The sequence below is a fragment of the Microcaecilia unicolor genome, chromosome 2 (assembly GCF_901765095.1).
Source record: "Microcaecilia unicolor chromosome 2, aMicUni1.1, whole genome shotgun sequence".
In the NCBI taxonomy this organism is placed as follows: domain Eukaryota; kingdom Metazoa; phylum Chordata; class Amphibia; order Gymnophiona; family Siphonopidae; genus Microcaecilia; species Microcaecilia unicolor.
The window spans coordinates 276,256,769-276,279,035 of NC_044032.1; positions in this window are offsets into that span (position 1 = coordinate 276,256,769).

The following is a 22,267-nucleotide window of genomic DNA, read 5'->3' on the forward strand; positions in this document are numbered from 1 at the left end:
TTAAGGAGCACTTTAAAATCAATAAAGAGCAAGCCACCTGTTGGATCACTCTATGGGATACCTTCAAGGCCTACATTAGAGGAGTGTTAATATCCTTTGCAGTTTACATAAATAAGGAATTAAATAAAGAGTTGCTTTCCTTTGAATCTCTTATCAAACAATTGGAAAATGCTCAACAAATTAATCCTTCTGATATTGATATTCTGTCTAACCTCCAATAGGCCCACTACAATTATAATTCTATCTTAGGTAAAAGAGCTAGTAAAGACATTTTCATTCAATTGGCCTAATACTATGCTGAAAACAATAAAGCTAGCCATTCACTGGCTAATTTCCTAACATCTAAACTGGAAAGAAATGATATTGCAGCCATTAAAGATGAGAAAGATGAGTTGCTAACAAACAAAAAACACATTTCTGATCATTTTAGGTCCTTCTATACCTCATAATATTCTCCTGAAATGGATCTTTCACCCTTATTTTCTTTTCTGTCTATATTTTATATTGTAAGCTTTTTGAGCAGGGACTGTCTCTCTGTGTCAGGTGTTCAGCACTACATACGTCTGGTAGCGCTATACAAATGCTAATAATAATCTTGAACAATTAGATCTTTCATTTATAGACAATCTAGAACACTCCACTTTATCCAAGGTAGATAATGATGATTTGCCACAACCTTTATCTGAAGAGGACATTACATTAGCAATTAAAAATGGCCACTAAAAAGGCCCCTGTCCTGAACGGTTTGACCGTTCAATTTTATTTAACCTTTCTTCCCATTCTAGCTCCTATTTTGAGCACCTTTTATAATCATCTCATTGAGGGGATCTTTTACTAAAGCTTAGCTCGAGTTATCTGCAGCAAGGCCCATAGGAATAAAATGGACCTTGCTGCAGATAACTCAAGCTAAGTTTTAGTAAAAGAACCCCTCAATCAGGTGAGATATGTGGCTCCTTTACTGAGGCCACTATCATAGTTTTATTGAAACCTGATAATGACCCCTTATTAGTGCAAAACTATAGACCCCTGTCAGTAATTAATGTTGATAGCAAAATATTTGCCAAAGTCATATCTGAAAGGCTACAAAAAATACTACCTGACCAAATAGGCTTCATGCATGATCATCTCCCCTCTGATATTACCAGCATATGTCATCTGATCCCCTTGTAGCCATAGGGTTGGGCACTGAGAAAACTTTCAATTCTGTAGAATGGCCATAATTGTTTTATATTTTGCAATGGTTTGGTTTCTCTACTGACTTCATAAATATAATTAAGGTTTGGTACATCGCTCCCTCTACCAGAAGTGAATAATGTTATATCCAATTCCTTCCATCCCATTACAGGTGCAAGACAAGGTTGTCCCCTTTCTCCTCTCCTTTTTAACTTAGTACTCTGTTGATTGCTATATGCACATGGCCCTTTATACAAGGCATAAGGTTTGACTCTGTTACTGTTAAACTGACTGCCTATACAGATGATGTGTTCTTGTTTACTATTCCTTCTAACATTCCTGCTTTTCTAGATATGATCAATAACTACTCTTCCATATCTGGCTACAAATTAAACACCACCAAGACTGAGCTGATGCCTATTAATTGCTCCTATCTTAAACAAGAGATCTCTCTATGTAAGTTTGATTGGTGATTTCAGTATTTGCATATGCAAAATACAAGGCTATATGCAGGAGTCTTTTCCTTTATTGCGGCTGCTATTTTCACAAGGTACGCCTGGATTGAAAGATTTTCTCCATTTCCGTTCAGAGGTATTGGATTCATACATTGTTTACATTATTTACATCCAATCTCTGACCCCTGAGGCAGGCGTTCTTTAACGCCGAAACACAGCTCGTGTCGGGTCATTTATCAATAAAATACTCCTGTTGTCTCAGTCTTGAAGGCCCAGTGTTGCTCCTTTTTGTTTGTATATGTATGCTGGTTACCCTCTCTGTTTAGCTTGTAATTCTGTAGTGCAAAAATCGATGCCTCTCCACCTGTCTTGGTGAGGTCGCCTGGACACAATAAAGATGATGAGTGTTCCTAAAATGAATTGTGTTCTTAGCATGTTACCTGTATTGTTATATCCAAGTACATATAAAGCTATTGAGTCTATTTTATCAACATTTTTGTGGGAAAATACTAGAATAGCATTCAAATGATTAAAGGCAAGTAAATCCATGGAAGGTGTTAATTTTCCCAGTTTTTTGATTATAATATTGATTTTCTTATGAGACAAAACACTGCTTTTCTTCTTGTCTAGGACTGTTCTAATTTTTCAAAATGGCTACAAGTTGAAACCAAGAGATATAATTATATCTTATCACATTACATACCTTGCTCTCATATACTTGTATCCCAATTTAACTTCTTATTATCTGCTACACAAACTGCTTTTAAAGAGATTGACACAATGGTTCAACTATCTATTTCTGCAACTACTTGGGCCCCTATTTGGTTCAACCCTTTATTTCAGAAAAACAAATCCAGTATAAGTTGGTCTACCTGGCAGAAAGATGAAATTTGGTCCCCTGAACATCTTTTGATGGCTCAGATTGGACTTTCCTTGACAAATTGTGTCTGTCTTTTGGCTTATCCCCAAACTCCTTTCTTCAATGGCTACAGTTAAAGCATTGTATCTCATCCACACTGAGTATCAGTACTTTATTGGCTGACTCACCTAGCTGCTGGCACTTATGTGCCTCTCTCACAAATATGCCTGGAACAGCATCTAAATGGTATAAAGTGATACAACAATCAAAGTTCTCTCCCTATGGGTACTGAATCGATATGGGAACAAGAACTGCATGTGCAACTATCCAAATCCCAATGGCAAAATGTTTGGTCCAAACTTACCAAGTCCACTAGGTAAGTTTTTTTCTAATTCATTGAGGGGGTCTTTTACTAAGGTGCGCTCACGTTTTTGGCACACGCTAAAATTGTAGGCGCGCTAAACGTTAGAGTCCCTAATGCATTCCTATGGGCATCTCTAATGTTTAACACGCCAACAATTTTAGTGTGCACTAAAAACATGAGCGTGCCTTAGTAAAAGATGCCCTAAGCTTTTTAGACCCCCTACAAATTACCCAAAACTGGTGATGACAAATGCTGGTCATGTCAATCCACCATTGGTACTTTAGATCATATAATCTACAGTACATATCTCAATAGTGTCTAGATTAAAGTATGGGATACCATTTCAAACTTTCTACACATCAAGGAGCCACTGTCTTATAGAATCATTATACTTGGTCCTGATGGTTTGCAGCAGAGCATTGAACCTTATAAATCAAAGCTGTTGAGAACTTTACTTCACTCCACCATAAAGATAGTTTGTTGTTGCTGAAAAGACTTGACTAAGGTTGACTTCCTCATGTGGTCGAATTTGTTATGCTTTATTGCTAAATATGCCTTATTGTTATGCCTTATTGCTGCAGCTGAAAGAGCTAAAGTGATCCTTGCATATGACAAAACTTAGGAGCCTTTACGAAGCTACACTAATCCCCCTTAAATGCATTGTTTTCAGGTTCTGTTATTCTTACATGTATGATTTTTGTATTATGGTAACTGTACATTTTTCAGTTAGGATGTATGCACCTTATCATGCCAGCTTTCAATCATTTTATTGTCTCTATCGCACAAGTACTTTTAAAAATTTTTTGCTTGTAAATAGTTGGGACATTTTCCTTACTAAAGCATATATACCTGAATAAAAATATTGAGAGAGAGAGAGAGAGAGAAACAAGAATAAGTTCTTTAAAAAAATGAAAATAAAAGCTAACATAAAAATCTTTGAAGAGTAGTCTTAAGATATGTCCTGAAAGGGCCATAACTATACATATTGTCTAGCCTTAACAATAAACTTTTCCAAACTCTAGGTGCTTTTTTGAGATGTAGTGAACAGAATTGTACACAGTATTTGAGGTGTGCTTGCACCATGGAGCAATTCAAAAGCATTATAACATTCTCATTCTTATTTTCCACTTTTTTTCCTAATAATTCCTTATATTCTACTTGCTTTCTTAGCCGCCTCTGCATATTGAGCAGAGGGTTTCAATGTATCATCAATGATGACATCTAGATCTTTTTCCTGGGTGGTAACTCCTAGTGTGGAAACTTGTATCACGTAGCTATAGCCTGCCTGGACTGGTCTCTGCTGGTCTAAAACAGGAACTAATATTACCTGAAATACAAACCCTAGGAATGGGCTAGCTAGAAGAACACTCCCATGAGGCAGAATAGCTCCTCCTGGAAGATGATATTCTCGAAACCCATGGTTATTGGGTTTGAGGCTTGCTATAGCTTAGCAACTATTAGCAACAGAAGCGTAGCTAGGTGGGGCGCAGGGGGCTCCCCCAACTGGATTTCTAAAAATGAATGGCGCCTATGCGCTGCTGCTCCTGCCTTCCCGGTTCCCACGTGGAGTCCGATGCAACAGCTGACTCCGAGCTTGCCCTGCGCCGACCGACGCTTAGAGTGAGTGATGGTGCCTGCCTGCTACTGCTCTAGCATATCAGCCGTCTGGTCCACCGTGAGCGCCGTCCGCCGGGAAAGGGAACATCACAGAGCTGCTGAGGCCCTCAGCTCACTCACACAACGCTTGGCTTAGCCGCTCTCGACGTCGTTCCTCCTCCTCAGCCCCAGGTGTCGTCCCCCCTCAAGCACACACAGTTTAGGTCGGCACGGCGTTCTGTTTGGCAGGCACCAGAGAGTGTGGACTGGACTGCCTGAGCAACTCGACTCGACAACGCTGGGATGCGGAGCCTCTCGGCCTGAGTGCCCCTCACATTGGTTCGTGCCGCTTACTGCCTCCCTGCAGTGGCGTAGAAAGGGGGGCGGGAGGGAAGGGCGGTCTGCCCCGAGTGCATGCGCTTGGGGGGTGCTGGCCCCGCTGGTTCCTTGCTCCCTCTGTCCCGGAACAGGTTACTTCCTGTTCCGGGGCAGAGAGAGCAGGGAACCAGCGGGGCCGACGCAGCTCCGAGTGATGTGCACTCGGGGCGGATCGGCCCTCCCGCAGGTAAGAATGCGGTCCATGGGGGTTTTGCTCCGGAGGGGGGTGCGCCGCAGAGGGGGGTCGCGCTGTGCTGCACCTGGGGGGGGTGCACAGCGGCGACCCGCCCCGGGTGTCATTAGCCCTCGCTATGGCACTGCCTCCCTGACTTGGCTGTGAACTTCAAAGTAAGTAACAAAAGAAAGCTGCATGTGGGGTCATATCTCTATGTGCACCGCTGCCGCTTTCCCAGTCCTGCACCCTGCTCGAAACAGTTAGTTACATCATGGAAGGGCAGAGGAAGGAAACCGGCAGCAGTGCACATAGAGCTATGACCCCTCACGTGGCTTTCTATTCTTTTGTTACTTACTTCGAAGTTCACAGCCAAGTCGAGGAGGCAGTAAGTGGCACGAACCAATAAGTGAGGGGAAGGGAAGCTAAGCTCATGGTTGTTCCAGGACTTTGAGGACTTGAAGAGGAAATGTCAGTGATTGACCAGGAGGGACGGAAAGAGAGAGAGAGCAAAGGAGATAGGCCCAATGGAGGGGTGAGGGGAACAGAGATGGGATGATGCATGATGAACAGGAAAGAAAATTAGAGAGACAGCAGCACTGGGGGAAAGACAGGCAAAGGGGAGAAGGAGAGAAAGAGGGTAAAACTGTATGCTGAGGTATGAGAAACAAAAGGGCAAGGGAAATGGAAAGAGAGAGAGAGAGAAAGAGAGAGAGAGAGAGGTGATGCTGGATGGTGAAGGGGTGAAAGAGACAAAGGGATGATGTTGAATGACTGGGGGGGGGGGGTACGGGAATCCTGCTTGGCAGATGGAGGGAAAGAGAGAGAGAGTCCTGGATGGGGCCAGGGCCAATGGTGGGGTGGGGAGAAGAGAGATGGGATGATGTTGCATGATAAACGGAAAAACAAAAGAGAGAGACAGGAGTATTGGGGGGGGAGACAGAGTAAAGCTCGATGCTGGGAGATGAGACAGAAGAGCGATGTGATGGGGAAGAGAGAGAAGTGATGGATGGTGAGAGAGACAATGGAGTGATGTTGGATGGGGGCATGAGAGAGAGAGACAAGAGATTCTGGATGGCTGAGAGAGGGGGGTCCTGCATGGCAGAAGGGGGAGGGGGAGAGAGAGGGTCCTGCATGGCAAATGGGGCGGTAGAGAAAAAATAGAGAGGGGGGGGAGTCTGCATGGCAGATGGAAAGAGAGGAGATAAACTAAAAGGCTGCAACTCTGAAACCTTGTGGCCATTTGGCAACCTACTAAAAACATTGGTAGCCAAATAATTTTATGGTTACAAGTATGCGAGGAAGGAGATGGGTCTCTAAAGGGGTTCTGAGGGTTGAAATGGGGTTAAGAAAGATAGTGAAAGAGAAACAGTAGGACATAAGGTGTAGGGTAAGAGATGGCAGCATAGCCTGGAAAGTGGAAGGAAGGAGAGACAGGGATGGAAATGGGTCTGATGAGAGAATGAGAGGCAGTGGCGGGTACATGAGGGCTAAGAGGGTGACTACAAGGGATAGGAATGGGAGAGTAAAGAAGTGGGTGAAAGATGAAGGGAGGAGACTGAGGATGGAGAGATTCAGAAGGGCAAAGGAAATGCTGGAGAGGGAATGAGGGAGAAGGGAAAAACCAGTTGGTAGATGAGACAAATCTGTGAAAAGGAGACTAAGGACTAGAAGGTGAGAGAATGAGAGTAAAATCAAATGGGTGGATATAATCGCAGAGAACAGAAAGGTGGTGGGGTGGGGGGGGGGGGGGGGAGGGATAAAATAAAATGAAAGATCAGTACCAGACAGAAGAAAAGGTAGAAGACCAGAGAGAGAAGAAATGGAATGATCAACCTGGAAACGAATTCAGGAGAAGACTGACTCATGAAAAAGAGATGGATACCAGCTTAATTAGAAAATTACAATTCCCAGACAACAAAGGTACACAGGAAAAAAATTGTTGTTATTTAATACTTGTAAGGACTGAGATATGCCTGCTTTGTTAAATGTACATTTTTTTCTATTTTTATTTTATAAAGTACAGGAGAAAATTATTTCTGCTTCTCTTTTACCAATATTGCCCTGCTTAAAGAGTCTGGCTTTCTTGAGGGTATCCATTTCAGGTTTTGTCTGCAGGTTTCGTGGTCCCCTATTTTGTACCATGTGTGAGAGGCTGTCCATATTCTTGAGGTGAAGGATTCTGCTAGCACAAGAGTGGGCAATCTCAGTCCTCAGGGGCTGCAACCCAGTCAGATTTTCAGGATTTTCCCAATGAATATGCATGAGATCTATTTGTATACAGTGGAGGCAGTGCATACAAACAGATCTCATGCATATTCTTTGGGGAAATCCTGACAATGCCCTCGGGGACTGAGGTTGCCCACCCCTGTGCTAGCAGATAGTGTCTGTGTATGAACAGTCTAGCTTGTTCCAGTTTCCTAGTCTCCAGTATATTGGTGCTATAAGGCCCAGTATAATATTTATATCACTTTCTTTTCATAGGTGGGTTAGGGCTGTTACAGTGCGGTTTGTTTTCAGTATAGGTTTTGAGTGTCGTCTTACTGGATTTTGTGTTTTTTCACAAAGTATCTGGCTCTATTTGAAAGTAGGCTCTGGGGTAAGGGCTGCCTTTGGTGGCCCTATTTGAAAGTAGGCTCCAGGGCCCATATGATTTAAACAAAGTGTCTAGCAGTAGAAATAGTGTGTGTGCTGTCCCTGAGGTGATGGTCAAAATTTGAATATTTTTACTTGTAGTTAAGACAGGCTGCCTGCTCCAGCCAGTCCTGGGACTTCTGCTATGTCTGGCCTCGTGATGTCACTTCCTGTTTTTTTCATAGGCGGGATAAAGCAGAGGCAGTATGTGTTAAATCATTGCTGGCCACAGCCACAGCACCTGAGCGACAACATCAGCACTGCTGCCTAGCCGACACCAACTGGTGCCTATTTTACAAAAGTCTGCTCCCCCGACCTCAAAACCTGGCCACGCCTCTGATTAGCAATACTGGAAAAAATGAGATTTCTGATTTTCCACTTCCTTTTTAGCTACAACAATGGGAAATGTCATTAACATTTACCATTTCATTTCAAATGAATGTATATCTTCATTTTCTGTCTAGCCAAAGTTACACAAGCCAAACGTTATCTTTGGATGGTTAACTTTAGATTGCATATTCACCTGGCAAAGATGTCTGCAGAATATCCAGGTGCGTTGGGTGGATAAATTTGTAAGGTTAACTTTATGTAGACAAGGTTTGGTTGAATACTGGTCTTTTAACTCCTCCATAAGATATAATTTCCCTTCATTGTTAAAATTATAAATGAAGAATGTTTGTATTGGTTTTATTTCTCTTGGTTTTCTCGTGAATTCATACGTAAGATGAAAGTGCAAGTATTTTTGTATGCATTTAAATAAGTGTAACGATTGCAGCTTAAGTATGTCTTTTTTTGGCTTTCTGGTTTAATGCAAAAGTGATTACAGGATGTAAGCATACATCTTCCATTTCATTCCATCTACTGAAAACACCACTAGAGCAATACTACATATCAGGAAAAGGATAATGGCTAGATCATGAATATTGCAATGAAGCAGATTTTATGATCGATAGCAGGGATCAGTGAAGTCATAGGGGAATAGGTTATTTTTATGTTACTGGATACGCTCAGTTTCTCTTTTTAAATATGGAACATGGAAATCTATACTAACCAAGGCTGATAAATATCTTCCTGCTAGAAACTATACCAAGTTGTGCATTTGTTCAAATCGAGTTACCCATGAACCTCTCACCTACCTTGAAAATTACACATTGATCTAGAATATATTTAATATTTTCTATGCACATGCTTCAGAAATGTTGTTCAGTGGGCTGTGCTATATAAAAAAGCTGTATTAAAAGCTAGCAAATGGCATTGCAATATGACATGTATTAACTACACTATTTGGACAGCAGCTGCTCACTAAGATCCAATTTGGAATTATTTTGACACAAGCAATTTTCCAATAACTGTACTATGAACCTGTGCAGTGTCTTCAATGAGTTCAAGTAATCATTGATGACATTCTTGTCTATAATGTTACAAGAAATGCATATAATGATCCAGGTTCCTGGAATCTTGTCATTGAGGTGTACGAAAAATGAAATTCATTTGCATTTCATAGACGAGATCATGCTGTGCTAAACTTTGCAGATTTATCAGCATTTGATGCTGCCAAGTCAGACCACGGAGAACTGAATGTGTAATTCTGATGGAATGATATATAAAACCAAATATTTGAAAAATGTGTTTCAGGAATTTCTAATTATCTATTAAACTTCTATCCAAAATTTGGTGCATGCTATGGCACCATTTAGAGAACTACATAAAATCAAGCTGTATGTATAAAAGAACATAAGAATAGCCATACTGGGTCAGACCAATGGTCCATGCAGCCCAGTATCCTGTTTCGAACAGTGGCTAATCCAGGCCACAAGTACCTGGCAGAAACCCAAATAGTAGCAACAATCCATGCTACCAATCCCAGGGCAAGGAGTGGATTCCCCCATGTCTATCTCAAAAGCAGACAATGGACTTTTCCTTCAGCAACTTGTCCAAACCTTTTTTTTTTAAATCCAGATACGCTAACCACTGTTACCACATCCTTTTGATATGTGCTGACATGGATATCTGCTACACAGATGGCGATAGGATCCATATCAATCTATAGCTTCTGTGTTAAATTCTAAGACCCCTTTTAAAATATCCTTGTTGGCTGATTGGTGGACTTATTTATTTGCACATTGGGAGAACCAGAGCCCAACATGGTAAGACATATATCATCACACAGTGGCATGGAAATTGGACTGTACTGGCTCAGAAGTGCTGGGAAGGTGAGGGAAGAGGGAAAAAGCAGCTGCACTGGGACCCAAACAAGGCAGGGGATCCATAATGACCAGCAGCACCATTGTGAATTTTAAAACAGTGCTGTTGACAATGTGATATAGAGGCCCCCACCATCAAGGCAACCTGTTTTTTGCTAAAATTTGAGGAGGTGCCCTTACTTACTGCAAAGCACTGTGCATTTAAAAACAACTTAAGAGGCATTTAGAGTAAGAATGGCTGTAGATGTGTGTGAGCATCCTTTAGCATATGCATGAGTAAGCCAATGAACAGCAGGAGGTAGAGAAAACCCATGGGCTACAAGAGTGCTGTGAAGCAGTAGTTCATGTCTGCAATGGGTCCTCTCCTGTGCATTGCTTAGAAAAGAAAAAAAACTGCTTTTAACAGGATCTCACCTGCCCTACTGACAGACACCCCTCTTCATGCTTTCCCCTGAGACTGTGTGGCACCCAAGGAATGGCCTGGTGTACTTCGAGGAATCCCAGACCAGCACAAGGTTTGAGGGGATTGGGAACCTGGAGGTTGGGTGACAAGTAAGAGCTTTGAGGAGAGTGGATGTGGAGGAAGTGGGGATTCAATGATTATGAGGAAAAATGATTATGAGAAATACTGGGAGATGGTGTCCCGATTCCTAGGTCATCTGTTGGGAGTGGAATGTGAACCTTCTGCTCTTGTCTTTTTGCTCAATGGTTCTGCTTCCCTGGAAGACATGGGAATCACCAGATTGATATATGGTGGTCACTGTGACAAGGCTGTGTCTGGCAGCTGCATGGAGGAAGCCTGAAGTACCCAGCAAGGACCAGCTGATTGTAAAATTAGACTATCTTTACCTAATGTCAATGTTAACAGCCATTAAGTATGATCGGATGGGTTCATTTTTTGCAGTGTGGGCTCCATATAAAGGGCTCCGGGTTAGCGCGGGAGCCCTTACTGCCACCTCAATGGGTGGCAGTAAGTGTTCCCCCTTGAAATGGCCGTATGGCAAGTGCTCACAAAATGCCCATTTCCCTTCCCATAACCACACCCCCTTTTGCCTACATGCATTAGAAGTTCAGCGCACATTATTACAGAATACTCTTAGTGAGATGTGCGCCTAAATTCTAATCAGTGCCAATTAGTGCTCATTATTGCTTGTTAAGTGCGGATATCAGCACTCATTAGCTTGTTAAGCCAATTAAGTTACTTGTGGTGTTTCTGCGCTGATTTCAGCACCTAAATCTAAGCACACTGTATAGAATTTGGGAGTTAATCCCTTCCCTCAATCAAGCTCTATTATCTGTTTGTGACCTACTATGCAGACGCTCATTATCCTCTTTCATTGCATCCTCAGCTCTGTTTCCACCCTCTATAACCCCTTCACATACCCATTCCTTTCCACTCTTTTCATCCCCTTCCAGTTTCTTGACCCTTTCTACTGCCTCTTACACCTCCCTGCCTTTTCTCACGTACTTACCCAACCACCAGCTCTCTACATCCTTCACACCACCTATCCATTTCCCCACTCTTAGGAGGTCCTTTTACAAAGCTGTGGTAAAAGGGAACCTGCGTTGGCTTCGGTGCATGTTTTTGATGCATGCCGAGGCCCCCTTTTACCGCAGCGGGTAAAAGGCAGGTCTTTGTTTTTTTTCAAGAAATGGCCATGCAGCAAGTGAAGCACTTGCCATGTGGCCATTTCATGGGGAGCACTTACCACCACCTATTAAGGTGGTAGTAAGGGCTCCTGCACTACTCTGGTGGTAACCAGACAGTCTGCAGCACTGACCGATTACCACACACCGGCAGTACTTCCCTTTTAGCGAGCGGTAAGCCCACTGCTTCGTAAAAGGGCCCCTTATGAATAAAGGTAAGAAAGAAAAATTGCTGTCCTTACCTTATCCAGTTAGCTTTATAGACAATGTTTTAAATATTGCTGCTATCCAGATCGTGTGGTCACTTGTCACTGTATTCAGATATTCAGTTCTGATCAAAATCTACATATCTGCATTAAAGTTTCTTTTATTTTCTGCAGTAGTCACTATTTAAAAAAAACTGACAGTAGTAGGCAAATATTAGCCTCTTTTAATTTTGTTCAGTTCAAGAGGAAATGGACTTCTTTCTCCAGCATTTTACTGTATACACTTGCTAGCTTCAGTTTTTGTCAATTCTGTTTGGTGAGGGTCGATATATGCTTTGCATGTGTCTGAGGGGCGGTAGTTTGTGATTGTATATGACATAACAGAACACTGCACTGCACACTGTATGAGAGGAAATAGGAACAGGGTAAAAAATAAATAAAATAAAAAAATATATATAGATATGCAGGCCAGGTTAGGCTGGGCCATTGAAAAGGAGGGCAGTAAGGTGCTGCGGGAGATTAGGGACCATTGGTAATTACCTGGCTGTTGACTTTACATTCCTGTTGACTGTACATAGTCATATCAGGCTGTGGGGAGGTGCTAAGAGGAAGACACATTTCTACCATATCGGGGTTGTCTTATATTTGTGACCGTCTCATATTTAGGCAAATATGTTATTTTAATCCAGTCATCCATTTATCCAGTTGAAGCTATTGTCCCATCAGGTAGAGAATTGCCCTCCTTATTCCTGAAAGAAGCTAAGAAATAGTCTTAAGAAAAGGATCCTTGTTTTATTGTGAGAACCGTGAAATGGAATTCAAACTGACAGAACATTCTTTTACAATCTGGTCACCTTTTCCCTTTACACAGGGAAGCAAAACTAGCAGGACATGCTATTACTCCTTGATTTCAGACTTCTTACCTCCTAATACATCCATTGATGCTTCTGCCTTTTATTTCCTGCAGCAATATAAGGTTAACTATTAATGTGAATTGTTTGTGCAATTCTAGCAAAAGTAGCCCACAGTCCATAAAACAATTTAGTGTTACATGGGTCAAGGACCATAGCACAGAGTTTCCCAACACATGGTATCGTACCCCAAGGGATATACGAGACCTTCCTGGGGGATACGCGGTGTGTGGCTCCCGGCCAAAAAATAAAGCTCAGTTGCCCCTCTTGGTCCCTCCTTTTGCTGTCAGGTTTCTCTCCATTTTGATACTATGTTGATGGCGTCCCTCCCTCCCTCTCCCCTCTCCATACCTTCCCTCCCTCCCTCTCCATACCTTTTCAAAGCTGTCTTACAGAGATTGCCGGCAGTGGGATAGTGATTCACAATGCGCTGCTTGTGCCAACATCAGAGCCTTCTGTATCACGCAACTTCCTGTTTCTGTATAAGCGGACAGGAAGGTCAGACAGAAGGCTCCAATGTTGGTATGGGCAGTGTGTAGTGAATCGCTGTCAGCAATCTCTAAGGCAGATTTAAAAAGGTATGGGGGAGGAGAGAGGGATGCCATCATGAATTAGAGAAGGAGCAAAAGGGAGTGAAGCCGGACCACGGGAGGGGGAGAAGAAATACAGGACAGATGGTGGATGGAAGGAGGGATAAGGAGAAAAGCTGGACCAATAATGGCTGTGTGGGTGGGTGGGTGGGTGGAGTGATGTGAAGAGATGGAGATGGAGAAAAACTGGACCAATTTGGGGGGGCCAAGAGTAAGGGTGGGCCTGGAGGGAGAAGGAGAAATGCTAGATGTGGGTAAGTAGGTAGTGGAGGGAAGAAGGAGAAAAGCTGGGCTAATAGTGGGTGGGGTGAGGTAGGGGTAGGAGAAGGAGGAAAGCTGGACTGAGGTGAGGTGATGTAGGGTGGGGGGGGGGGGAAGGAGGAAAAAAGCTGGACCAATGGGGGAAAGAAAGAGGAGCAAAACTGGATTGATGGTTGGTTGGTGGGGTAAAGGAGTAAAAGCTGGACCAATGGTGGATGGAGGGAAAGAAGGAGAAAAGCTGGAGGAAATGAGTGGGGTGGGATGGGATGGGGAGTGGAAGGAGAAATATTGGACCACTGGGGAGGAGGAGAAATGCTAGATGGGGAGCATAATGGGGACAAGAGGAGGGAAGAGGCAGCAGGATTCTAGACATGAAGTGGGAAAGATTGGGGAGATGCTGACTATTGAGGGAGATGCGAAGAATGGAGAGAGAGTGGGGAGGAATGCAATGGAGACAGTGTGGGCAGATGCTGACTATGAGGTGAAGAAGAAGAAAGGGAGAGCTGACTATGGGGGGGAGGAGAGAAAAAAGTGAGAAGTTACATTATTGGCCAGAAAGGAAAGATGCTGCACTGTTGAGGTAGGGAATGACAAGGGGACAGTGAGAAGATAGGCTACAAATTTTGAGGGTGTGGGAGAGAGAGAATACATTTGGCTATAAGAGTAGAGATGGAAATAGAGATGATGGGCTCTAAGAGTAAGGGTGGTGAGAAGGAGAGAGAGAGAGAGACAAGATGCTCAGCTACAAAGGTGGGGAAATGCTGAGCATGATGCAACCATGTGGGAGAGGCCATGAGGGATTGTCAAGGAGATGAGTGAGAGGAGGGTGCTGAGTACAAAGTAGAAAATGTGGTAATGGGGGGGGGGGGTGAGGAATAAGAGAATGGGGAAGGAGTGAGATCAGAAATGGGAGAGCTAATGATTGAGAGGAGGAGACGGAAAGTTGATAGGTATGTGAAAAGTGAAAATAAGAAGAACTGGAGAGTGATAGAGGGTGAAATCTGAATAGACAGAAAGGCAGAAAAGAAAGAGAGGAAATATGTCAGAGACAGATGTGAGGGAAAAGAAGACAGGAGGAGTGAGGAGAAAGGACAAATAGAGAAAGTGGGCAGAAGAGAGAAACTCACTGGGGCCAACATGATTAGAAAAATATGTCCGGACAACAAAGGTAGGAAAAAGTATTTTTATTCTGAATTTACAAACCGGAATATGTTAGTTTTGGGAAATATGTATTGCAGATATTATGCTCAATAAGAGTACATTAATTTGGTTTTATTTTTTCTAGTGTTGTGCTGAATTTTGACTTCTTGAATGTTACCAGTTCAATTTTTGTTTTCATATTTCTAAGTTGTGATCTCTATTTGGTGAGGTCTGTCTGTGCACAGATGCCAACATTACCAAATTAATGGGGGGGGGGGGGTGCAAGACAAGACAAATAACCCCTCCCTGGATATAATGAAGGAGCTTGCTCAATATTGGTGGTGCTCAGTACCCACTAGATCCACATATCTAGCTCCATATGGCTGTGTTTTGCCTGTGACCTTATGATTTGGTAAATAAAGACATTTCTATTTGGGCGTAGGTCAAATTAAAGAAAACTATGCTCTTGTGCCCGGTACATAATTTCAAAAGAATGTGGAGTAAGCCATAATACTTACATCTTTATGTTATCCCTTGCAGCTCTCCTGAAACTTTAGGAACGGGCATATTGGGAAGAGATCCAGATTATCTAATCAACACTAGTACTCATTGGATCATATTGGTAATATCACTACAATTTACACCATAAACACTGCATGAACTATTCAGCTCTCATTCCAATTGACTATGTTCAAACCAAATTTGCTCTTAGGAGTCCAAAAAACCTGCAAGGAAGTTACGTATGTGTTTTTAAACAGATGGAAGATGGGTATTATTACTTGTGGTTTATTCTTTTTAAATATTGAGTAGTGCACACAAGAGATTAAGGCCATCTGTAACACTCATTAGACAACCTATAATAATGAAATACAAGATGTAAAATCGATTATTTTTCACTTGATATGGCATCTGCTGAAAATTCTATGAAAGATCTCTCTTCTTAAGTCTATTTTTTTTTTACTTCTGTTCCTAAGTCAGTGTTATGTGATGTTCATTCGCTAGATGTAACAGCTTTGTACATCTGTTTTCTTATAAGGACAGGATTAGTAAAGACAGCTGACCTGTTGAATCTACAATCCAGTGAAATTATAGATCTGCTGCGAGTTTAAAACTGCCTTGCTGTATGCAAGTATAACACATTCTTTAGACTGACAGAAGTCTGAAAAAATAAAATTGAAGCGTTAAATGTATGGCAGTAAATAAGAGTTAGACATAACAGCATCTCTGGTGGATGAAGAATAACCAATGAGACACCATGATAATGGGGTACAAATTATAGCATGTCAGGCTGGATTAAGTTGGTGGAGAGGTGCAGCAACATGTAAAGGATGTCAAATAGGATCAAGGTTCTGCAGGACAAATAGTGCAATGTAAAATTGTTGAGGTCCTTTTACTAGCTGTGGTAAAAAGTGGTCTTAACGCAGGTTTTTCTCATGTTCTGAGGCCATTTTTATCGCAACCATAAAATGGCCAATTGTATATTCTTTGTTTTAATGGCCATGTGTTAATAGTGTCGTTTAGGTCCTTGTTCTATAAAGGTTATGCTCCTAAATGTATGCTTCTAAAATGTATGCTCCTAAATTAGGAGCATAATCTTTTTTGGAGCATACAGTATGCTTCTAATTTAGGAGCATAAATTTTAGGAATAAATTTTAGGAGCATAAATTTAGGAGTATAACCTTTATAGAATAAGGTCCTTAGTGCATGGATACCCAGTGAGCACCCATTTTGTTTTATTATTATTGTAATTTATTTGAAGCAATTTTACAAAATAATTCCAAGAGTAAATCTTGATATGAAAAAGATGAAAAAATATTGAAACAAATTGATACATACAAAAATAAAATAAGCAAAATATTATATTATCCAATCTTTAGTCCACAATTTAGCAGGAGAACAAGGCACAATATCAAAGAAAAACCAAATCACTAATCAAAATTAAAGACAAGATGAGAGTAACACAGGATTAAGATTAAATTAGATTACAGAGTAGATGAAATTACTACTCTTGGCTGCAAAAGTGGAGTTGTAACAGTCTTGGATTCCAAAAATAAACTTAAACGTGTAGGATCATAAAAATATATTTCACTGAATTCAATTTCAATAAACACTTGCAAAGGAAATTCAGCCAAAAGACACCGCCCTATTGTAAAACCTGTGGGCGGAGTTTAAAGAAAAGTCGGTGCCTCTTTTGGGTTACTCTACATACATCCAGAAATACTCCTGAACTTACAATTCATAAGGAGTTCATCTCTATGACAAAAAAATTGCTTCAGTATCCAGTCTCTATCAGGTTGTAGTATAAAAAGTCACAATTGGTGTTGCACGTTTTAAGCCCGAAGTGTCATCTTCAAGTGTCTGCGTAAAGTTTAAACTTTCAAAAGATACTTCAGCTCCTTCAGCAACAGGCTGATCAGTTGTATTCTTAATATAAGGCAATAAGTAATAAATTTTGGAGACCCTTCTAGTATGTTCCTCCCCATCACACAGATTCAATATATGGCGCCTGAAAAATCCATGCAGAAAAAAATATCTGTAGGTGCATTCTGTAAAGTACATCTAAATTTTATAGAATAGGCTTAAATTTCCATACAGTATATAGAATAATGCCACGCATCTCTCCATGTGAGCTTAATGTAGCCATAGCCATTTACACCATATTTTATTTGGCATAAATCCCAATGCCTAAATTAGGTGAAGAGGGCTTTATTCTAATCAGGTTATACTCCTAAATTTACGCTCCTAAAATTCACGTGCAATAAATGCTAAAATGCCCATAGAAATGTAATGGGTGTCTTGGAGGGACATTTTCAAAAGAAACATCTAAATCAGAATTTGGACATTTTACAAAGACGTCCAAATTCCAAAGAAGGAAGATCATTTTAGAAAAAGATGTCTTCAAAAATACCATGGACATCCTTTGATTTGGACGTATTTTTTTTTGGTCCATTTTCGAACAAAAGATATTCAAATGCAAGACATCCAAAACAGAGGAGGATTGGCTTAATGGTTAGTGCAGCAGACTTTGATCCTGGCAATATGGGTTCAAGTCCCACTGCTGCTCCTTGTGACTTTGGGCAAGTCAAATGCACAAGGGGCATTTTTGGATATGACATCTAAGTCTGAATTTGGACGTTTTTTGTAATACTTCCAAAATCAGAACAGGAAAGGTCATTTTCTACAAAAAAAAAAAAAAAGTCTATTTTTTCCTTTTGAAAATGCTGTTTGGAAAAACGTTTTGTGATTTGGATGTTTTATTTTTGGTGCATTTTCAAATAAATACATCCAAATGCAAAATGTACAAAATGCACAAGAAAACCCACAATAAAGTGAAATCATTCACATGTTCTAAGTGTGGTAAAACCTTTAGTTGTAATGTAAATCTCAAAGTGCATCAGAAAGTCCACATGGGAAAGAAACCATTTGCATGTATAGTTTCTGGTAAAAGCTTTGGTCAGAAGGTAAACCTCACAATGCACCAGAGAATACACACACGAGTGAAACCATTTACATGTTCTGGGTGTGGTAAAAGCTTTGGTTGGAAAGAAAGCCTCACATGGCATCATAGAATCCACACAGGGATGAAGCCATTTACATGCACTGAGGAGGTAAAAGCTTCAGTTGCATTGAGACAGGTAATTAGGGAATGTACACTCTTGCTATGAAGTATGGAAAAATAGCACTATGGTATTTAGATATATGTAATGAGACCTTTTCATCTATAGATCTGCATTCAAAGCCCAAATCTAATGATAAACAATAGACACAAGGCTCAGATGTAAAAAAAAAAAAAAGCAAGCTTGGCATCAGGTAGAATAGTGAAAAAGTGACATCCCAGGAAAGCAATAGGGCATCCTTGGGTGCACTGCAGTGGACTTTATAAAATGCTTCCAGGTACACATCTCACCATTGCTCTCTTACCTTGTCTGCTGAGCCCTCCTAAACCCACTACCCCCTACTGTACACCACTACCATAGCCCTTAGAGGTGAATGGGACACCTATATGTGGGTACAGTGGGTTTCTGGTGGGATTTGATCACTTTTTGGGGGGTGGGAGGGGGATAGTGACCGCCACCCATTGACTTAGCGGTAAGGTCTCACATGGTAACCATGCGGTAATCATCTACCTGCATACAATGATGATTACCACCTGGTTTCCACTGTGCGCAGGAAAATAAAATTTATTTTCTGGCGCGCATAGCGGATGTGTGTAAAAAATGAAATTACCACCCGGGCCACACGATAGCTGGGTGATAACTCCAAATTGACATGTGTAGGATGCGTGTATGTGACTACGCGGCTTATTAAAAGGGCCTCTAATATCTTTATGCCTCTGCATAGATCCATAGTGCAATTGCCGCTTGAGTACTGTGTACTGTACTGGTCACCCCATCTCAAAAAGGATGTAGAGCAACAACAAAGGGCTCAGATAGAGCTGAAAAAAATGTTAAACGGGATAGAATACTTCCCTTATGATGAGAGGCTAAACAATTTAAAGCTAAACAAGGCTCTTCAGTTTGAAGAAACTATGACTGAAGGAGGTGGACATGATAGAAGTTTATGAATTCTTGGAGGGCGGTGTTAAACAGTGAATGGTTAATAATTAAAACAGTACAAAAACAAAAGCACACTCCAATAACCTAATTACCAGCAAAAATGAAAAAAGGCCTTTTTCACAGGCGTGCTGAAAAATGGATTGGCGCGCACCCAAAACCTGCGCCTACACTACCGCAAGCCATTTTTCAGCACACAAAAGGACCCCTGAAGTGCCTATAAAATTTAGACATTGGTAGGATAGGTGCTAAGTTGACTACAGCTATTTTTAAATGACAGCAATCAAGTGATAAAACTGGGGAACAATAGCTTGTTTTCTTGACAATTCACTATGGGTGGAAACAAGATTATTGTCAACACTTTATTAATTTGCCCCCTTTAAGAACAGTAATTCAGAAATGTTATTGTTCCTTCCAGTTTTACATAGATGATGTGAGAACCCTTATAATAAGGTGGAAGAGTGAGGAGATCAATCATCTGAAGACAAGCCAATTAAAATAACAAGCAGTCTTTAAAACGATATTCATCAACCAGGTTTTGTGGCACATACAATACCCATATAATACCAATGCCTTTCAAAATTTAAGCTGTGCTTTGACCTGCATTAGAATTTCTTTATATTTAATTCATGTATATCTGATTCCGAAATGTCAGAGGGTGTTTGGTTAAAAAGACAAGGGCAGCTGAATAATGGAGGCCAGGAGTCTGGGAGTTCTTTTCAACTCTCTCTTCTCTTAGGAACCCTGGTTAGCATTCATTATTAAAAGGGACTTTCATCAACTACATAGGTACATAGGCAGCGTTATATCCAATCGTATTTGGGATCAACAAGCCTTTGCTGTATTGATCATTGCTTTTATATTCTTACACATTAACTATTGCAATTCTTTGTTAATAAGACAGTGAAAATGTCAATTAAACATCACTTAGATTTTTATTAATTCTATGTTCCGAACACTGGTAGACCATTGAGGCCCATCTTAGGTTTAAGATTCTTTTGGTGTCCTTTAAAGAAATAAAGTAGTCTGTCTTTGTTCCTAATTCAAGCTGCATCTGCCTTTATGGTCCCTGAGACCAGGTGAGGACAGATTGCAGGCAATGCCTTCAGTTCTTGTGAGCTGAAGACTGACTCTACAAAATAGAGAGACTTTATAAACATTTCTACCACCCTTTGGAGAGCCTCCCAAAATGCATTCAGTTCATCTCAGATTATCAAATGTTTAGAAAACTATTTAAGACCTGGTTATTCAACCAACCTATGTTAAGAGGACGTTTTATCTTCTGGTTACATTTTTTCTGCCTTGTGGTGTTTAACAATGTGTTTAACTGTACACTGCCTTTGTATCAGTTTTTTATATTTAAATAATAAATGTATATTTGCTTCGAGTGATTTATGTTGATATTTTTTATTTTATTTTAATATGTTTAGGTATTTTTAGGGACCTTTTTACTAAAGCTTAGCGCATGCTAATTTTGTTGGTGCACACTAAACACTAAGGGGTATGTTTACTAAGGTGCCTTAGCAATTTATTAAATGCTATCGTGCCTATACATTTCTATGAGCGCGTACAGCATTTATGCGCGTTAAAAAAACACTAACACGTCCATAGCACCGCTTAGTAAACCTAGCCCTAAGGGCCTCTTTTATTAAACTGTGCTAGTGATTCCCGGTGCGGCAAATGAAAGGAAGCTCATAGGAATTGAATGGGCTTACTCTCATTTGCCGTGCTGGAATCTCTATCACAGTTTAGTAAAAGAAGCTTATTTTATATCTATGGGCTTCATGGCATTTCATGTGCTACAATTTGTAAAAGGACCCCTTAGTACATTATTTATTTGCTCTTTACTTTTTTAATGTAACCCTGTGTCACGGTGGTACCCAGGTTCCTTGCTCTCAGTCACCTTGCCCCCTGGGTGGTTAGACCTGGTGGCTGCTTTGAACTGATGGCTTACCGTTTCCCATGTTCCAGAAGATATGCTGGTCCGGTCCGGATCTTCCAGCCTTCCAGATTGTTTTGGGAGTTTTTTGGAACTAAGCAGTACCCGTACCTGGTGAACTCCCTTGTATGCTGCCTTTATTAACCACCTGGGAAGGTGTCTAGTTTGCCTTGCAACAGAGGTCCTCAGAGGAGTTTCCTTTGGTGAGAGTTTGTTGCAGTGCTGCTGTGCTATTTCCTGACTGTGGCTTTGACCCTGCGTGTCTCCTGGTTTATTCTTCTGTCTGCTGCCCGCCCAGACCCGGCTTGTGTTCTAGTTTTGTCTGTTGCTTGCTGCCTGCCTGGAACCACGGTGTGTTTTCTGGAAGTACCTGCTGTTTGCCAGCCGGCTGCTGTTCCTGCAGTTCTGCCTTCTTGCCCTGTCCGGTAAGTCCTGTCGGCCGCCTGCACCCAGGGGCTCAAATCCTGAGGAATGGCGGTTAAGTGCAGGTGAAGTTTGGGCTGAATTCCTGTACTGCTTGCTCCATCTTGCGTTGCCTCGACTGCAGTCCTCACCTGGTAGTTCCTGTCCTGAAGTTGCTGGTACGTCTGTTCTGCCTTGTCTGTATTTGGGTGATTCCTCCTGCCGCTGCCGCCCTTTGGCAGTGGCTTAAGGGCTCACTAACCCCGAGGTTCCACGAGAAACGTGACACCCTGTTCTGGGCATTCTAGATTACATTTTAATTTTAAAAACTGTTTTGGCTTGCATTTTTTAAATCATTAGTATTAGTCCAGATCAGTGGTATTCACACCTTGTCCTAAAAGACTGACGATCGGTCAGGTTTTCAGGATACCCCTAATGAATATGCATAAGAAAGATTTGCATTCAGTGGTGGTAGTATGCATGCTAAACTCTTTCATGCATATTCATTAGGGATATCCTGAAAACCTGACTTGTCAAGCCCTTGAGGACTGAGATGAATACCACTGGTCTGGACTTTTAAACCTACACAATTCTAAGTGGCACACATTTGTTTATTGTTAGATTTTATACAATTGTTTTTAGGGATTTCAACTTAGCAATCAATCAATCAAAGTAGCAAAACATCCAATTGGATGCCAAATAAATTATGCTGCAGATAAGAGGACATCTCAACTGTATTAAGAGGAAATTAAGAAGAGGTACAGGAGCTGTTTAATCTAAAGC